At 38.1% G+C, this 14,406-nt stretch overlaps 2 non-coding genes across 2 annotated transcripts; both read right to left on the bottom strand.

The window, feature by feature from the left end:
* Nucleotides 1-8,177: 8,177 nt before the first annotated feature.
* On the bottom strand, nucleotides 8,178-8,260 carry trnal-uaa (transfer RNA leucine (anticodon UAA)). Its single transcript has one exon. It is a non-coding gene; the product is annotated as a tRNA-Leu (tRNA).
* A 2,154-nt stretch (nucleotides 8,261-10,414) lies between these two features.
* Nucleotides 10,415-10,497, bottom strand: trnal-uaa (transfer RNA leucine (anticodon UAA)). The gene has a single exon. It is a non-coding gene; the product is annotated as a tRNA-Leu (tRNA).
* Nucleotides 10,498-14,406: the final 3,909 nt, after the last annotated feature.

Below are 14,406 nucleotides of genomic sequence, written 5' to 3'. Positions count from 1 at the left end.
TTCAAAATTACATAAATATTTTGAGCTGAAACTTCACAGACACATTCTGGGGACACCTGAGACTTATATTACATCTTGTAAACAGGGGCATAATAGGTCTCCTTTAAAACCCTGTAAGGGGCTGTTCACACCAAACAGATTTTTACATTCCACGGCGCTGCTTTTCCATTATTTCTGTATTTAAATACACATTGAACAGGCATATACTAGTGCAAATTAAAGTTCAAAAATTCATCTCTACCTTGCCCTTTTTTTTCTTCAGCCCTTACATCTTGTAAACAGGGGCATAATAGGTCTCCTTTAAAACCCTGTAAGGGGCTGTTCACACCAAACAGATTTTTACATTCCACGGCGCTGCTTTTCCATTATTTCTGTATTTAAATACACATTGAACAGGCATATATTAGTGCAAATTAAAGTTCAAAAATTAATCTCTACCTTGCCCTTTTGCGTCAAAAACGTGTTCTGTTGTGAATGACCCTTAAGTTGTTAGAACATTGGAATAGTAAGTAAACTAAAAAACTACAATAATCAATTATGTCTTTGGTTAAAGCAATTCCTAGTTTTTTTTTTTCTCATTGCATATTCAGTTTTGGCTCAGAATTACCTCACATTACTAATCTAATCAGTTGTGCGTCAACAATCCACACTAGAACATTTTGTGCCTCTCAGACGGATTCAGCTCATTTAACAAAACCACACTTAACACCGACAATAAGTTTGGAACTCCTTTGAGCGTTATGGCCACAATACATATTCATTCCTCCAAACTCTGTAGAAGAGTGCAATTTTGGTGTCCCATATGAGTCTAATCCTGCTGCACATTGCATCTTTGATCTCAAAATAATTTAAAAAACATTTTTACATACCCAATTACACAGCTTAAACAGAGTTTAGCATTTAATTGTATTTTTTTTTTAATAAACAACAGCAGAATTAAGATAAATGTACTTAACTCGCAATATTGAACGTGTGCAATGTGTGCTTCCCCAGAACATCAGGGACACAGTTCTTGGTGGCAACACAAAAGCACAGAGAGGGACCGCACTCTGACCGGTTAAACACGCAAAGCAATGCGGCAGTTAAAAGAAAACGGCCTCAACCACAAAGCACACTGTGAGACAATCTCGCTTTTATGGAAGGAAGGGGAAACATACTATACCCACTGATTCAGCATTACATCTCCAGTCCTACTGCCTAAATCCAATGTGTAGATTTTTCACCTAGTGACAGGCAAGCAATTAAAGCCAACAGCCTTAGCCAGTGTCGGCCCCCTGGCAGTATCGGTAATGACAGCCCTGGAACAGCAGTGGCAAAGAATGGGAAGAGTAATGTGATTAGAGGCCAGAATTGCAATCTTGTCACATGGAGCAGTCCCTGTGTCTCCGTCTCTCGGCGGCGACGGAGAACCTGATTTATTGGGCCAGGAAGCCTTGGAACAAAGTGCAAACAGAAACGCAAAGCTAGTTTTGTTATATGTTTGTTATAACCACAGAAAACTGCAAACAAGCAACCCTTTTCTCCATGCAGGACCACAGAAGATTGCGTGGAGCGGTCTGGAAAGCTTGTTTCGTAGTCACTATACCTAAAACGCAGGTCTGCTGGGAGAGCCATCACGAAGATAGCGCTTTTGTGAACCTGCACTCCACAAAGAAACAAGTGTGAGTGTGTATACACGTGTTTGTGATTTATAACCTGAGCGGAGAGCGGGTTTCCATAGCAACTGGCGTTATCTCTTTGATAGGAGTTGGCTGACTGGAACCTCGTTGTACAGGAATAAACCTCACCTGAGGCTCTGAGGCATTTAAAAATAGAAACCATCGAATTAGCATCCGTACATGAGACCTGTCGCAGAGCAGAAAACAAGAGCTGCAGAATCTGATCTTAACGTGGGTGAGGTTTCTGGATGAGAGGGAAACTGTGATTTCGGTGAGGTAATTAATTATCAGGGTGCAAAGCTATCTTGAGGAAAGTCAAAAACTAAATGTCTACTTAATAAGGCCTATTATGAGAAATGACAAAACAGGTTGTTTTTTGACACGTACAATTAGCCTTGTTCTGACATATTCTTCGTAGTGTTTGTAAATTAAGTATGTGTTCATATTCATAGTTCCAGGCATACATGACTTAATCAGGCGCTAGAAATGCTATTTCTCCTCACTTTAATTTCAGTTAGTCTGTTCTAACCTCCAATTACTGTATGATTCATGACGAAAGTGTTATTTTAAAAATAAAATAGGAACAGTGGCTTAAAATAAACATATCTTTACCGTACAAAAATGTACCATGGTAACCATAGTTTCTTCCACAGTTACTTAAGTTATTACACAAATACATATTGACAGAAAGATTTTAAGTTTGTGTTTAAAGGAAACCTCAATAATGTATGATTACACTAGTAACAACTTACCAGGTTACTGTGATGAATTTCTCCTTGAATCTCCTTGAGATGTTCTGTTTTTCTTTCTTATAGCCTAAATACTTTCTGTTGACAAATTTTAAGTTGTCTGAACAGCTGCTCTGAAATCCTCGACGAGGGCTGCCAACTCTCACGCATTTAGCGTGACACTCACGCAGTTGACACTTTTCTCACGCTCTAACACTCATTTTCTCACGCAGTGAAAACCACACTAAGTTGAAAATGTAATTATAGGATATTGGCGAAACAGATTTGGTAATGGCTCCAGTTTCTATTTACAACGTATTTTTGTAAGGTTGAGCAATGTAGCCAATCTTGAACACCTCTGATTGGCCAATCCATTCTCAAATGTTCTGCAAGTTCGCGAAACCTCTCACTGTAACTCGATATGAATAAGAGGATCATTGATTATAAAGGAACTTTGTAAGATCGCAATGAACTGTACAATGCAAATGCAGACTAATAGATTAATAGAAAAATACATGATTTTTTGTGTCAAAAATATTTTTAAATATGGTTTATAAAAGTAATGAATAGTAAATCTTGCAATTCTCTCACTGTACATTGCTATTCTTGATGTGTTAGAGTTACATAAAATTTTATGATAAAAACAGTACCATGACGTTAACTAGGCATGTCCAGATGTCAGACGAATATATATATATATATATATATACACACACAAAATTTTTTTAAATACTAAATAACCCCAAATAAACCCCCCACCCAACTCGCTGTGGGAATTCTCACTCCAAGTTAAACTCAAAAGTTGGCAATGTAATCCATAAATAAAGGGATATTTGAAAGGGATCATTCACTCAAAAATGAAAATTTTGTCACTAATTACTCACCCTCATGTCATTCCCCATTAAATTTGCTACAGTGTAACAGACCCTCAAATTTGCATATACCCCTCATATGTTGTAATTTTAAATGCTTAAATTGTACACAAACATCAAATTGAAAACCTCAACTTAATTACCAAGAGTGGGGTTTGAACCCACGAGGACATTTGTCCATTGGATCTTAAGTCCAACGCCTTATGCCGAGTTCACACTGCATGATTTTGCATGAAGCTGGATGACAGCATGCCCAGGAGACTACAGGCTGTCATTAAGACTAATGCCGAGTTCACACTGCACGATTTTCAAAGACGTCGCATCACTGTTTGTTTCACACTGAACGAATATCTGGGGTAGCATTCAGTTGCTGCTGTGTTCACATTGCACGATGGATCGGCGACAGGGGGTTTCACATTGCATGACTTCACAATAGGAAGAATCGCCGACAGCTCCAGATATTTAGCATGCCAAATATTTCACTGGTGTCTGCGACATGTCGGCGATTCCCTCAGATCGCGTCTTTGATAATGCACACTGCATGATTGTCACTCGCGTGAACGAGCACCGATTTGCCTCCGATTTCGGGCATTTGTCTGCGATTTCGCAAAACCTGTCGGCGAGTGAAAAATCGGGCTAAAATCGTGCAGTGTGAACTCAGCATTAACCACTCAGCCATCCTGGTCAGGACACAAAGTTGCTACTTTAAAGGGGTCATATGATGCTGCTAAAAAGAACATTATTGTTAACTCTTAACTTTTATAAAGAATATCTCTTAGGTTTTGAGACTTTAGTGTTTGCAACTTTACAGATCTTCTTTATGCACCAAGAGCTTGTAACACTCCAAAGAGAAAGGAAAAATTGAAATCGCATCATATGACCCCTTTAACAGACCCTCAAATTTACTCCTACCCCTCATATGCTGTGTTTTTAAATGCTTAATTTGTGTTTAAACACCAAATTGGAAGCCTCAAACTTGATACCAAGAGTGGGGTTTGAACCCACGAGGACATTTGTCCATTGGATCTTAAGTCCAACGCCTTAACCTTGTCGTAGTTGTCGAATGGATGCTTTGATATGCATTTAGGAGTTAGTTTTCTCTCATCTCTGTAAAATTCTCTGCAGTAATTCAAAATGGAATAGTCACCTGTTACCAGGAGTGGGGTTTGGACCCACAAGGGCATTTGTCCACTGGATTTTAAGTCCAACAACTTAACCACTTTTCAAGTGTCCAATTCATCTCATAATTATAAGATGAAAACAGGTTCTTGTACTACTGCATGCTAGAACAGAAGCCTGCTACCAGTAGTGGGATTTGAAACCACAAGGATATTTGCCCATTTGATCTTAAATCCTTGCCCATCCTGGTTGGATTCTTTGTAGGCAGAGTATTCTATTCTTTGTATTCTTCATTTATTTTTACAGCTATAAATACGCTTCAACTCATGCAGACAGGAAATGCATTCTACCTAGACGACATAAATCACTATTTGAAAACCAGGAGTGAGGCTCAATCCCACGAGAACATCAGCCCACTGAACTTTAAGTCCAACACCTTAACCTCATGGCCATCCCGGTCACTTTTTGCTCAATTGGACTCCTCTAACATAATTTCGAGCGCCTGTATTCAAACATCCCTTTCAGGCAAAGCAGATTTTCTTACTAATTACTCACCCTCATGTCATTCCAAACCCGCATGCGTGGTACTGTCATGAACGTGCGTCGAAGACTGACAGGGAAGAGAAGAAATTGTTGAATAAAGTATTTTTTTTTCTTCTTTGCACACAAAAAGTATTCTCGTTGCTTCATAAATTTAAGGTTGAACCACTGATGTTGCATGGACTATTTTAACGATGTCCTTACTACCTTTCTGGGCCTTGAATGTGGTAGTTGCATTCAATGTCTATGGAGGATCATAAAGCTCTCGGATTTATATAATAGTGATAAAAAGGAAAAAGGAAAAATATAATAATTTGTTTTTCCGAAGATGAACAAAGGTCTTACAGGATTGTAATGACATGAGGGTGAGTAATTAATGACAGAATTTTCATTTTTGGGTGAATTATCCCTTTAAGGTGCGGTCATGATTACCATTTATCTGTGGGTTTTTTTTTTTTTTTCGGAAATCCCCACCATTCATGCAATCAGTCGACCATTCAGTCACTGTTACATGTATAAATGCATAAATAAATGCTTCAATGCAGTGTGCAGTATTTAGCATAAAATTGGCAGCAGTCTGATTATATATTATCGTAATTATATTATGATACTTTACATGAATGGAATTCTATGCATTCAAAAAAGGAATGAGCTGCCCTTTCTATTATTAAAAAAATGTACAAGTCATATCGCAAGGGGAAAGTACTAAAATCTGACTACCCAGGTAAATAAAACAGCCTGTCTATTTTCAGTTCATCTGTCAGAGTGCTTCAGTGGAAGAGCAGAGCATCCGTCTGAGTGCTTTTCCTCCACCCAAAAAGACGAGCAGTCCACTTGGAGTCTCCTCCAAGATTAAACAACTGCAACACATTTGCTCCGGCCCTTCACAGAGATTACTGTACTTCAGAACAAATGACGGGCTTGTCTGTTTTACAGCTCGAGGGACTGCGGAGGGTGGTAGGTGCAAGATCGGGGTGAAAGAATTGGCCTTTCAGTAGCCTCCTACGCCTACGGGATGCGTGTCAGCGCACATGGTTCTGGAGACCCGGCAACCGACTGTGGCTACTTGAGCCAGTGGCTTTGGCGTTAAACCCGGAGTCTAAGCCTTAGGCCAGCACAGAGAGGAGGCCAGAGCTTTGTAGTAGGATTTGTCAGAAGAACAATATAAGCATGAGTTTGTCCTTTGCTCTGCAGGTCCGTGTGGGAGAGAATTAGAGTTTCAGACCCACTTCAGGCGAAAAAGACTGAGATATTTAGGTCTCAGTGTGCTGGATGTGCATTTGCTGATATTATTCTCTTATTTTTTGTGTGGGCATCTGTGGACATCATGTGGGTGTGCATGACTCTTGAGGATTTAATTATATAAATACATGGAATCGCTTGTGTATTATTAGTACATACTGTGATTTGCTAAATGTGGAAGTACTGCAAATATTCTAGTTAAACAGCCAGCATCAAAAGTTTTAGCTGTATTTCATTTCATGCCTCACTTGATGCCATTTCAAACGCATTTTTGGAAAAACGGACACAAGATTTCAAGGTAAACCTAGAGGTTTTCAACTTTGTAGATAAAGTCTCAGATCACTTCCCTGACAGCTTTCAAAGTAAGGTCATTTAAACAAAATGCAGGAAGCGATGGTTTTGGTATTTTCTAAATTCTGTGCATTTGCTTGGATAAGTGTAACTTGCACTGCAGATTTGCTAGACTTGCTGTTGCCATGGCACTTCGCATGACGTCTAAACCAAAACCTGTGTGCTGCATTCCAAACCAGCTCAAGGATCTCAACCGGATGGTGGTGCAGGAACCCAACCAAGCCAAAAAACAAAGTCTAAAAGAAATATAAAAGGAGCCCTACAGAATAGCAATTAGGAGGAAGACTCAGCATTGCATTTTATGTAACAATTTAGGGTAGTCTTTGAGGAAAACACACCGGATCTTTCAGAACATTTGAGATCAGAAACCGCAAAGCTCTGCGGTGGTGCAAACGGTGTAGATTTCTGCTCTGTGCCTTAGGGCTTTCCACACTACATCAAAATGAAAGATTGAATGCCATCTCCCACTGGAACACAACTGCCGCAGCGCCACACTCAACACTCAAATGATTGCAAATACTAAGATCAACAGTGTATCTCAAATAAATCTAAACATAAAAATGTCACTTGCACCAAACGCCATGTGTGCTGGTCTCATAGACTGAATTTGGAATAGCATACTAGCATATTACTCTTACTGCAATATCTTTATATGGAAGAGTCCAACTTTATGCAAATGCGCAGCAACTACCAATGGGAATGTAGCACCTACTAGACCGTGACCAAAGCCAGTTTCAATTTAAAATCCCAGAACTTTACTGCCAGCAGTTTTATCTCATCATTTAATGACAATGCAGATTTCCTGTATTAATTCTGGAACAGATATTTGTTACCAGGAGTGTGGTTTGAACTCACAAGGATATTTGTCTAATGGATCTTAAGCTCAATACCTTAACCACACAGTCATCCAGGTGTTTTTTTACCAGGCTGTAGTTGTACAACTTACTCTTCTAATATGGCTTCAAGTGTGTGTTTTATCTTGTCATTATAAGATAAAGCAGATTTCCTGTGCTAGCTCAAGTTAGAATAGGCATTTGTTACCAAGAGTGGGGTTTGAATCCACAAGGACATTTGTTTATTGGATCTTAATTACAAAACCTTAACCACTCTGCCAAACTGGTTGGGACACAGTGTACAAGTACTGTAACAGACTGCACTGTATACCCCTCATATGCTGTAATTTAAAACGTTTACTTTGCACAAAAACATCAAATTGAAAACCACAAATTTAATTACCAGGAGTGGGGTTTGAGCCCACGAGAACATTTGTCCCTTGGATCTTAAATCCAACGCCATCACCACTTGGCCATCCTGGCATTTCTTGTTAGGTTGTGATTGGAGAAATTGCTCTTCTAATATAGTTTCAAGTGTCTGTTTTATCTCATCATTATAAGATAAAGTAGATTTCCTGTGCTAAATCATGTTAGCATAGACATTTGTCATTCTAATATGTCATTTAAACCCCACTCTTATACTAAGAGTGGGGTTTGAAACCACAAGGGCATTTGTTTATTGGATCTTAATTTCAAAACCTCAATAACTTGGCTGGTTGGGACACAATATTTCTACAGTGTAACAGACCCTCAAATTTGCAAATACCCCTCATATGTTGTAATTTTAAATGCTTAAATTGTACACAAACATCAAATTGAAAACCTCAACTTAATTACCAAGAGTGGGGTTTGAACCCACGAGGACATTTGTCCATTGGATTTTAAGTCCAACGCCTTAACCACTCGGCCATCCTGGTCAGGACACAAAGTGGCTGCTTTAACAGACCCCTTATATGCTGTACTTTTAAATGTAAAATTTTTGCTTAAAAACCCAATTGAAAGCCTTAAACTTGATACCAGGAATGGGGTTCGAACCCACGAGGACATTTGTCCATTGGATCTTAAGTCTAATGCCTTAACCTCTCGTTCTGGAGACCCGGCAACCGACTGTGGCTACTTGAGCCAGTGGCTTTGGCGTTAAACCCGGAGTCTAAGCCTTAGGCCAGCACAGAGAGGAGGCCAGAGCTTTGTAGTAGGATTTGTCAGAAGAACAATATAAGCATGAGTTTGTCCTTTGCTCTGCAGGCCCGTGTGGGAGAGAACTAGAGTTTCAGGTCAACTTCAGGCGAAAAAGACTGAGATATTTAGGTCTCAGTGTGCTGGATGTGCATTTGCTGATATTATTCTCTTATTTTTTGTGTGGGCATCTGTGGACATCATGTGGGTGTGCATGACTCTTGAGGATTTAATTATATAAATACATGGAATCGCTTGTGTATTATTAGTACATACTGTGATTTGCTAAATGTGGAAGTACTGCAAATATTCTAGTTAAACAGCCAGCATCAAAAGTTTTAGCTGTATTTCATTTCATGCCTCACTTGATGCCATTTCAAACGCATTTTTGGAAAAACGGACACAAGATTTCAAGGTAAACCTAGAGGTTTTCAACTTTGTAGATAAAGTCTCAGATCACTTCCCTGACAGCTTTCAAAGTAAGGTCATTTAAACAAAATGCAGGAAGCGATGGTTTTGGTATTTTCTAAATTCTGTGCGATAAGTGTAATAAGTGTAACTTGCACTGCAGATTTGCTAGACTTGCTGTTGCCATGGCACTTCGCATGACAAAACCTGTAAAACCTGTGTGCTGCATTCCAAACCAGCTCAAGGATCTCAACCGGATGGTGGTGCAGGAACCCAACCAAGCCAAAAAACAAAGTCTAAAAGAAATATAAAAGGAGCCCTACAGAATAGCAATTAGGAGGAAGACTCAGCATTGCATTTTATGTAACAATTTAGGGTAGTCTTTGAGGAAAACACACCGGATCTTTCAGAACATTTGAGATCAGAAACCGCAAAGCTCTGCGGTGGTGCAAACGGTGTAGATTTCTGCTCTGTGCCTTAGGGCTTTCCACACTACATCAAAATGAAAGATTGAATGCCATCTCCCACTGGAACACAACTGCCGCAGCGCCACACTCAACACTCAAATGATTGCAAATACTAAGATCAACAGTGTATCTCAAATAAATCTAAACATAAAAATGTCACTTGCACCAAACGCCATGTGTGCTGGTCTCATAGACTGAATTTGGAATAGCATACTAGCATATTACTCTTACTGCAATATCTTTATATGGAAGAGTCCAACTTTATACAAATGCGCAGCAACTACCAATGGGAATGTAGCACCTACTAGACCGTGACCAAAGCCAGTTTCAATTTAAAATCCCAGAACTTTACTGCCAGCAGTTTTATCTCATCATTTAATGACAATGCAGATTTCCTGTATTAATTCTGGAACAGATATTTGTTACCAGGAGTGTGGTTTGAACTCACAAGGATATTTGTCTAATGGATCTTAAGCTCAATACCTTAACCACACAGTCATCCAGGTGTTTTTTTACCAGGCTGTAGTTGTACAACTTACTCTTCTAATATGGCTTCAAGTGTGTGTTTTATCTCGTCATTATAAGATAAAGCAGATTTCCTGTGCTAGCTCAAGTTAGAATAGGCATTTGTTACCAAGAGTGGGGTTTGAATCCACAAGGACATTTGTTTATTGGATCTTAATTACAAAACCTTAACCACTCTGCCAAACTGGTTGGGACACAGTGTACAAGTACTGTAACAGACTGCACTGTATACCCCTCATATGCTGTAATTTAAAACGTTTACTTTGCACAAAAACATCAAATTGAAAACCACAAATTTAATTACCAGGAGTGGGGTTTGAGCCCACGAGAACATTTGTCCCTTGGATCTTAAATCCAACGCCATCACCACTTGGCCATCCTGGCATTTCTTGTTAGGTTGTGATTGGAGAAATTGCTCTTCTAATATAGTTTCAAGTGTCTGTTTTATCTCATCTAAATTGTACACAAACATCAAATTGAAAACCTCAACTTAATTACCAGGAGTGGGGTTTGAACCCACGAGGACATTTGTCCATTGGATTTTAAGTCCAACGCCTTAACCACTCGGCCATCCTGGTCAGGACACAAAGTGGCTGCTTTAACAGACCCCTTATATGCTGTACTTTTAAATGTAAAATTTTTGCTTAAAAACCCAATTGAAAGCCTTAAACTTGATACCAGGAATGGGGTTCGAACCCACGAGGACATTTGTCCATTGGATCTTAAGCCCAAAGCCTTAATCTCTCGGCCATCCTGGTCTTGCTGAAGAGGTTGTAGTTGTAGTTGCTTTGATATGCATTTAAGAGTTAGTTTTCTCTCATCTCTGTAAAATTCTCTGCAGTAATTCAAAATGGAATAGTCACCTGTTACCAGGAGTGGGGTTTGGACCCACAAGGGCATTTGTCCACTGGATTTTAAGTCCAACAACTTAACCACTTTTCAAGTGTCCAATTCATCTCATAATTATAAGATGAAAACAGGTTCTTGTACTACTGCATGCTAGAACAGAAGCCTGCTACCAGTAGTGGGATTTGAAACCACAAGAATATTTGCCCATTTGATCTTAAATCCTTGCCCACTTCTCTGACTTAAGATTCTTTGTAGGCAGAGTATTCTATTCTTTGTATTCTTCATTTATTTTTACAGCTATAAATACGCTTCAAACTCACGCAGACAGGAAATGCATTCTACATTTATTTCTAGACGATATAAATCACTATTTGAACACAAGGAGTGAGATTCAAACACACGAGGACATCAGCCCACTGGACTTTAAGTCCAACACCTTAACCTCTCGGCCATTCCGGTCACTTTTCGCTCAGTTGGACTCCTCTAACATAATTTCGAGCGCCTGTTTTCAAACATCACTTTCAGGCAAAGCAGATTTTCTGCACTAATTCATGCAAGAACTACCAAGAGTGGGGTTTGAACTCACAAGGACATGCATCTATTGGCTCTTAAGTCTAAAACCTTAACAGTCACACTGGCCATTTTTATAAGGCTTCATGCAGTTGTCTTGTATATAGATGCTTAGAGGACAGTACTAATCACTTCTTAATGTTATCGTCTTTATTATGCATTATTTATAATGGACTTTTGTCCATTAGATCTTAAGTCCAATGTCCAATGTTCCTGGTTAACTACAAACACTTTTGTAATCAATATAATGTCTAATATCGCTACTGCATTGTTCAAAGTGTGTCAGTTGGATTGCTGTATCATTTATAAGATACAAAATTAGCACCAGCACTGAATAATGAACAAATGTACATTAATACAGACTTAATGTACAAATGCTTTTAGTGTAAATACAAGTTGCAAAATGGATGTTGACATGAAGAGTGAAAATTAGCCTTGATCAATGCAGTAGCAGATGTCTCGTTGAAACTCACCAGTTGATCGAGCTCACCAAAGCAAACTTAACACCAGTCCAGTCAGTTTAATTTCTCCATTACAACAAGAGTCACAGACAGATGCACTCTTGAGGCTGGAGTCTGTTCCGATCCCCTGTGAGCCTCACAACTCCGCTTTTGAAAGAACAAACTGTTAAACTAGCCTAATTGATACACACTAGTGTCAGTGAACAAGTCAGTTAAGCCATTTATAAGGGACTCCCACACCCGCTTATTAAAAGACACTGGTTTCATTGAACTGTGCTCAATCATTCTGCCTTTGATGCTTAGGGGAAGGAATCTTGTTATTGATCTAAAAATCAAACTGTTCTCACATGACCGCTGAGAAAAAACACTGCCCACTGACTAGCACTGCACGATCACCCACAGATAAAGCGTGGAACAAAATCATTTATTCATGTCCTAAGAGTACTATTCAACTATAACGCCATTATTCAGACTCATTTAGTGAATAAAAACTAGCATTACCTGCACAGCAGTTCACAATCCCTTATTAAAGAGGTAACTTACGATTATATTATTTAAAGTAATTGAATGAGGACATTTATTCATCTATTATCATGTTCTTGTTGCTCTTATTAGGAGGTGTTATTATGAAGCATTTCTTTAAAATAAAGGTTCTTCAATCGTTCTGCAAAGAATCCTTTCCTTATGAAGAAATATTTCTTCTGTATAGTGTTCTTCAGTTAGCCATTTGATTCTTTAAAACTTCTCGAACATTTTAAACTCAAACTACTTTAAAACTTCAAACTGGGCTCTGGGGACTCTTACAGAGTGCAAGACTAAATGTCAGAGAGAAAGAAATGTTTTAAATGTACTGAATTGAATTCATGTTCTGCTTTCTAAATTTCAACAGTACTTTTAACAAAGCAGCACTTTCTTTACAGTGGCTGTATAATCCAAGTAAGCAGCTGTTTACTTGGGTTATATAGCAATATTCTCTGTAAATCTACTTTTAAACAGTTATTGTAAATTGCTTATTTTTAAGAGCTTACATTTTCCAGATATTATAATGAATATTTTTTACTTTAATGCAATGATGAAGTCCAATACAAAAGCCAATTATTTAATTTTACAAACATTTGTATAGTAGCCTATCACACTTATTTATTTTGAAAAGCAAATTAGTAATATAATTTATATATAATTTATTTACAATTTAAACATTACATCTAACATTATCAATGGGTAGAAATAAACATTAAACAAGAGTTTACATTCTCCAGATAATATTTGAATAACTATTTTTGGCTTTAGTGTAATGATAAATTCCAATATAAAAGTCAGTTATATCATTTTATAAATATTTTGTATTTATAATATACATTTTTTTAACAGTTTAAATGCCATTTTACACTCACCTTCTTAGTTTAGGAAGTGGAAATCGTCATATTTGTGGCATATTTGTGCCAAAAACCCAGCATAGGTTTTCCAAAAAAAATTAAAGATATAGAAAAAAAAAAAAAGCTACAGAACAAAAAGTTTCTGTGTGGAACTTTTAAAACAAGGTTCACTGCAATGAACTTCAACAACATACCATTGCTCATAATAATTGGATAAGGATTTTCAAGGAGATCATTTTAAAGAGATAGAAATTCTAGCTGATTAAGTATTTTAGGGCTGACCATAAGTAGAAAAAAAACTTAATTGGTTATAGAAAGCTCCATGACTTCTAAAGATTTATTGGCTTCCATGACCCCTCCAGTCCTAAAAATCAAATTCCCTGATATTTTCCGGTTTTCCATGAGCGTGGGAACTGTGTGAGAAGTTCAGCATCAGACTATAAAACATGTAATTTATAAACAAATATACATTCAAACTCCAGAATATCTTCAGATTCTGACATCCTATAAAGGATTATCTGAATTGTTACATGTGTCATGACCTTTCACACAAAGTAATGACTGTACCACACAAAGACACGGATAAGTTCAAACGAGATGTAGACACTGACAGCATGATAAAGTTTTTCCTCTCTCCCCTGCATCACCTCTGTGAGCAGTGCCCAAGCCGGTCCCCTTTGAGCTGTAACTCTGTCCTGTTTACCCAGCACTTTTTCCTCTGGAGACAGATCAATAGAAAGGCTTAATCATCGCGCTCATCAGAGACCGACACCACTAATGAGGCTCAGAACAGCTGACTGCTCACTTTCCAGAGCAGGAAGGACCATAGGGGGCACGCAGGGTTAGGAAGAGGAACAGAGATCCAAGAAATTGTAATGGCCACTCGTCAAAAAGCATATAACTTCAACATGAACTGCTACTTTCGTGAACATATTTATAGGCCTATATTTTAATAAAGATAACATTATCCATTTATCCCTAACAATAACATCATGAATGTGCATTAATAGGGTAAGCTGTGTTTTTATGTTGTCTTTAGGATGGAGACATTTCAACAAACTATATATAGAGTGGGGAAAAAAAGTATTTAGTCAGCCACCAATTGTGCAAGTTCTCCCACTTAAAAAGATGAGAGAGGCCTGTAATTTTCATCATAGGTATACCTCAACTATGAGAGACAAAATGAGAAAAAAAAATCCAGAAAATCACATTGTAGGATTTTTAAAGAATT

Source organism: Sinocyclocheilus rhinocerous, unplaced genomic scaffold, assembly GCF_001515625.1.
Source record: "Sinocyclocheilus rhinocerous isolate Xijiao unplaced genomic scaffold, SAMN03320098_v1.1 scaffold1268, whole genome shotgun sequence".
In the NCBI taxonomy this organism is placed as follows: domain Eukaryota; kingdom Metazoa; phylum Chordata; class Actinopteri; order Cypriniformes; family Cyprinidae; genus Sinocyclocheilus; species Sinocyclocheilus rhinocerous.
This window is presented reverse-complemented; position numbering and strand designations above follow the sequence as displayed.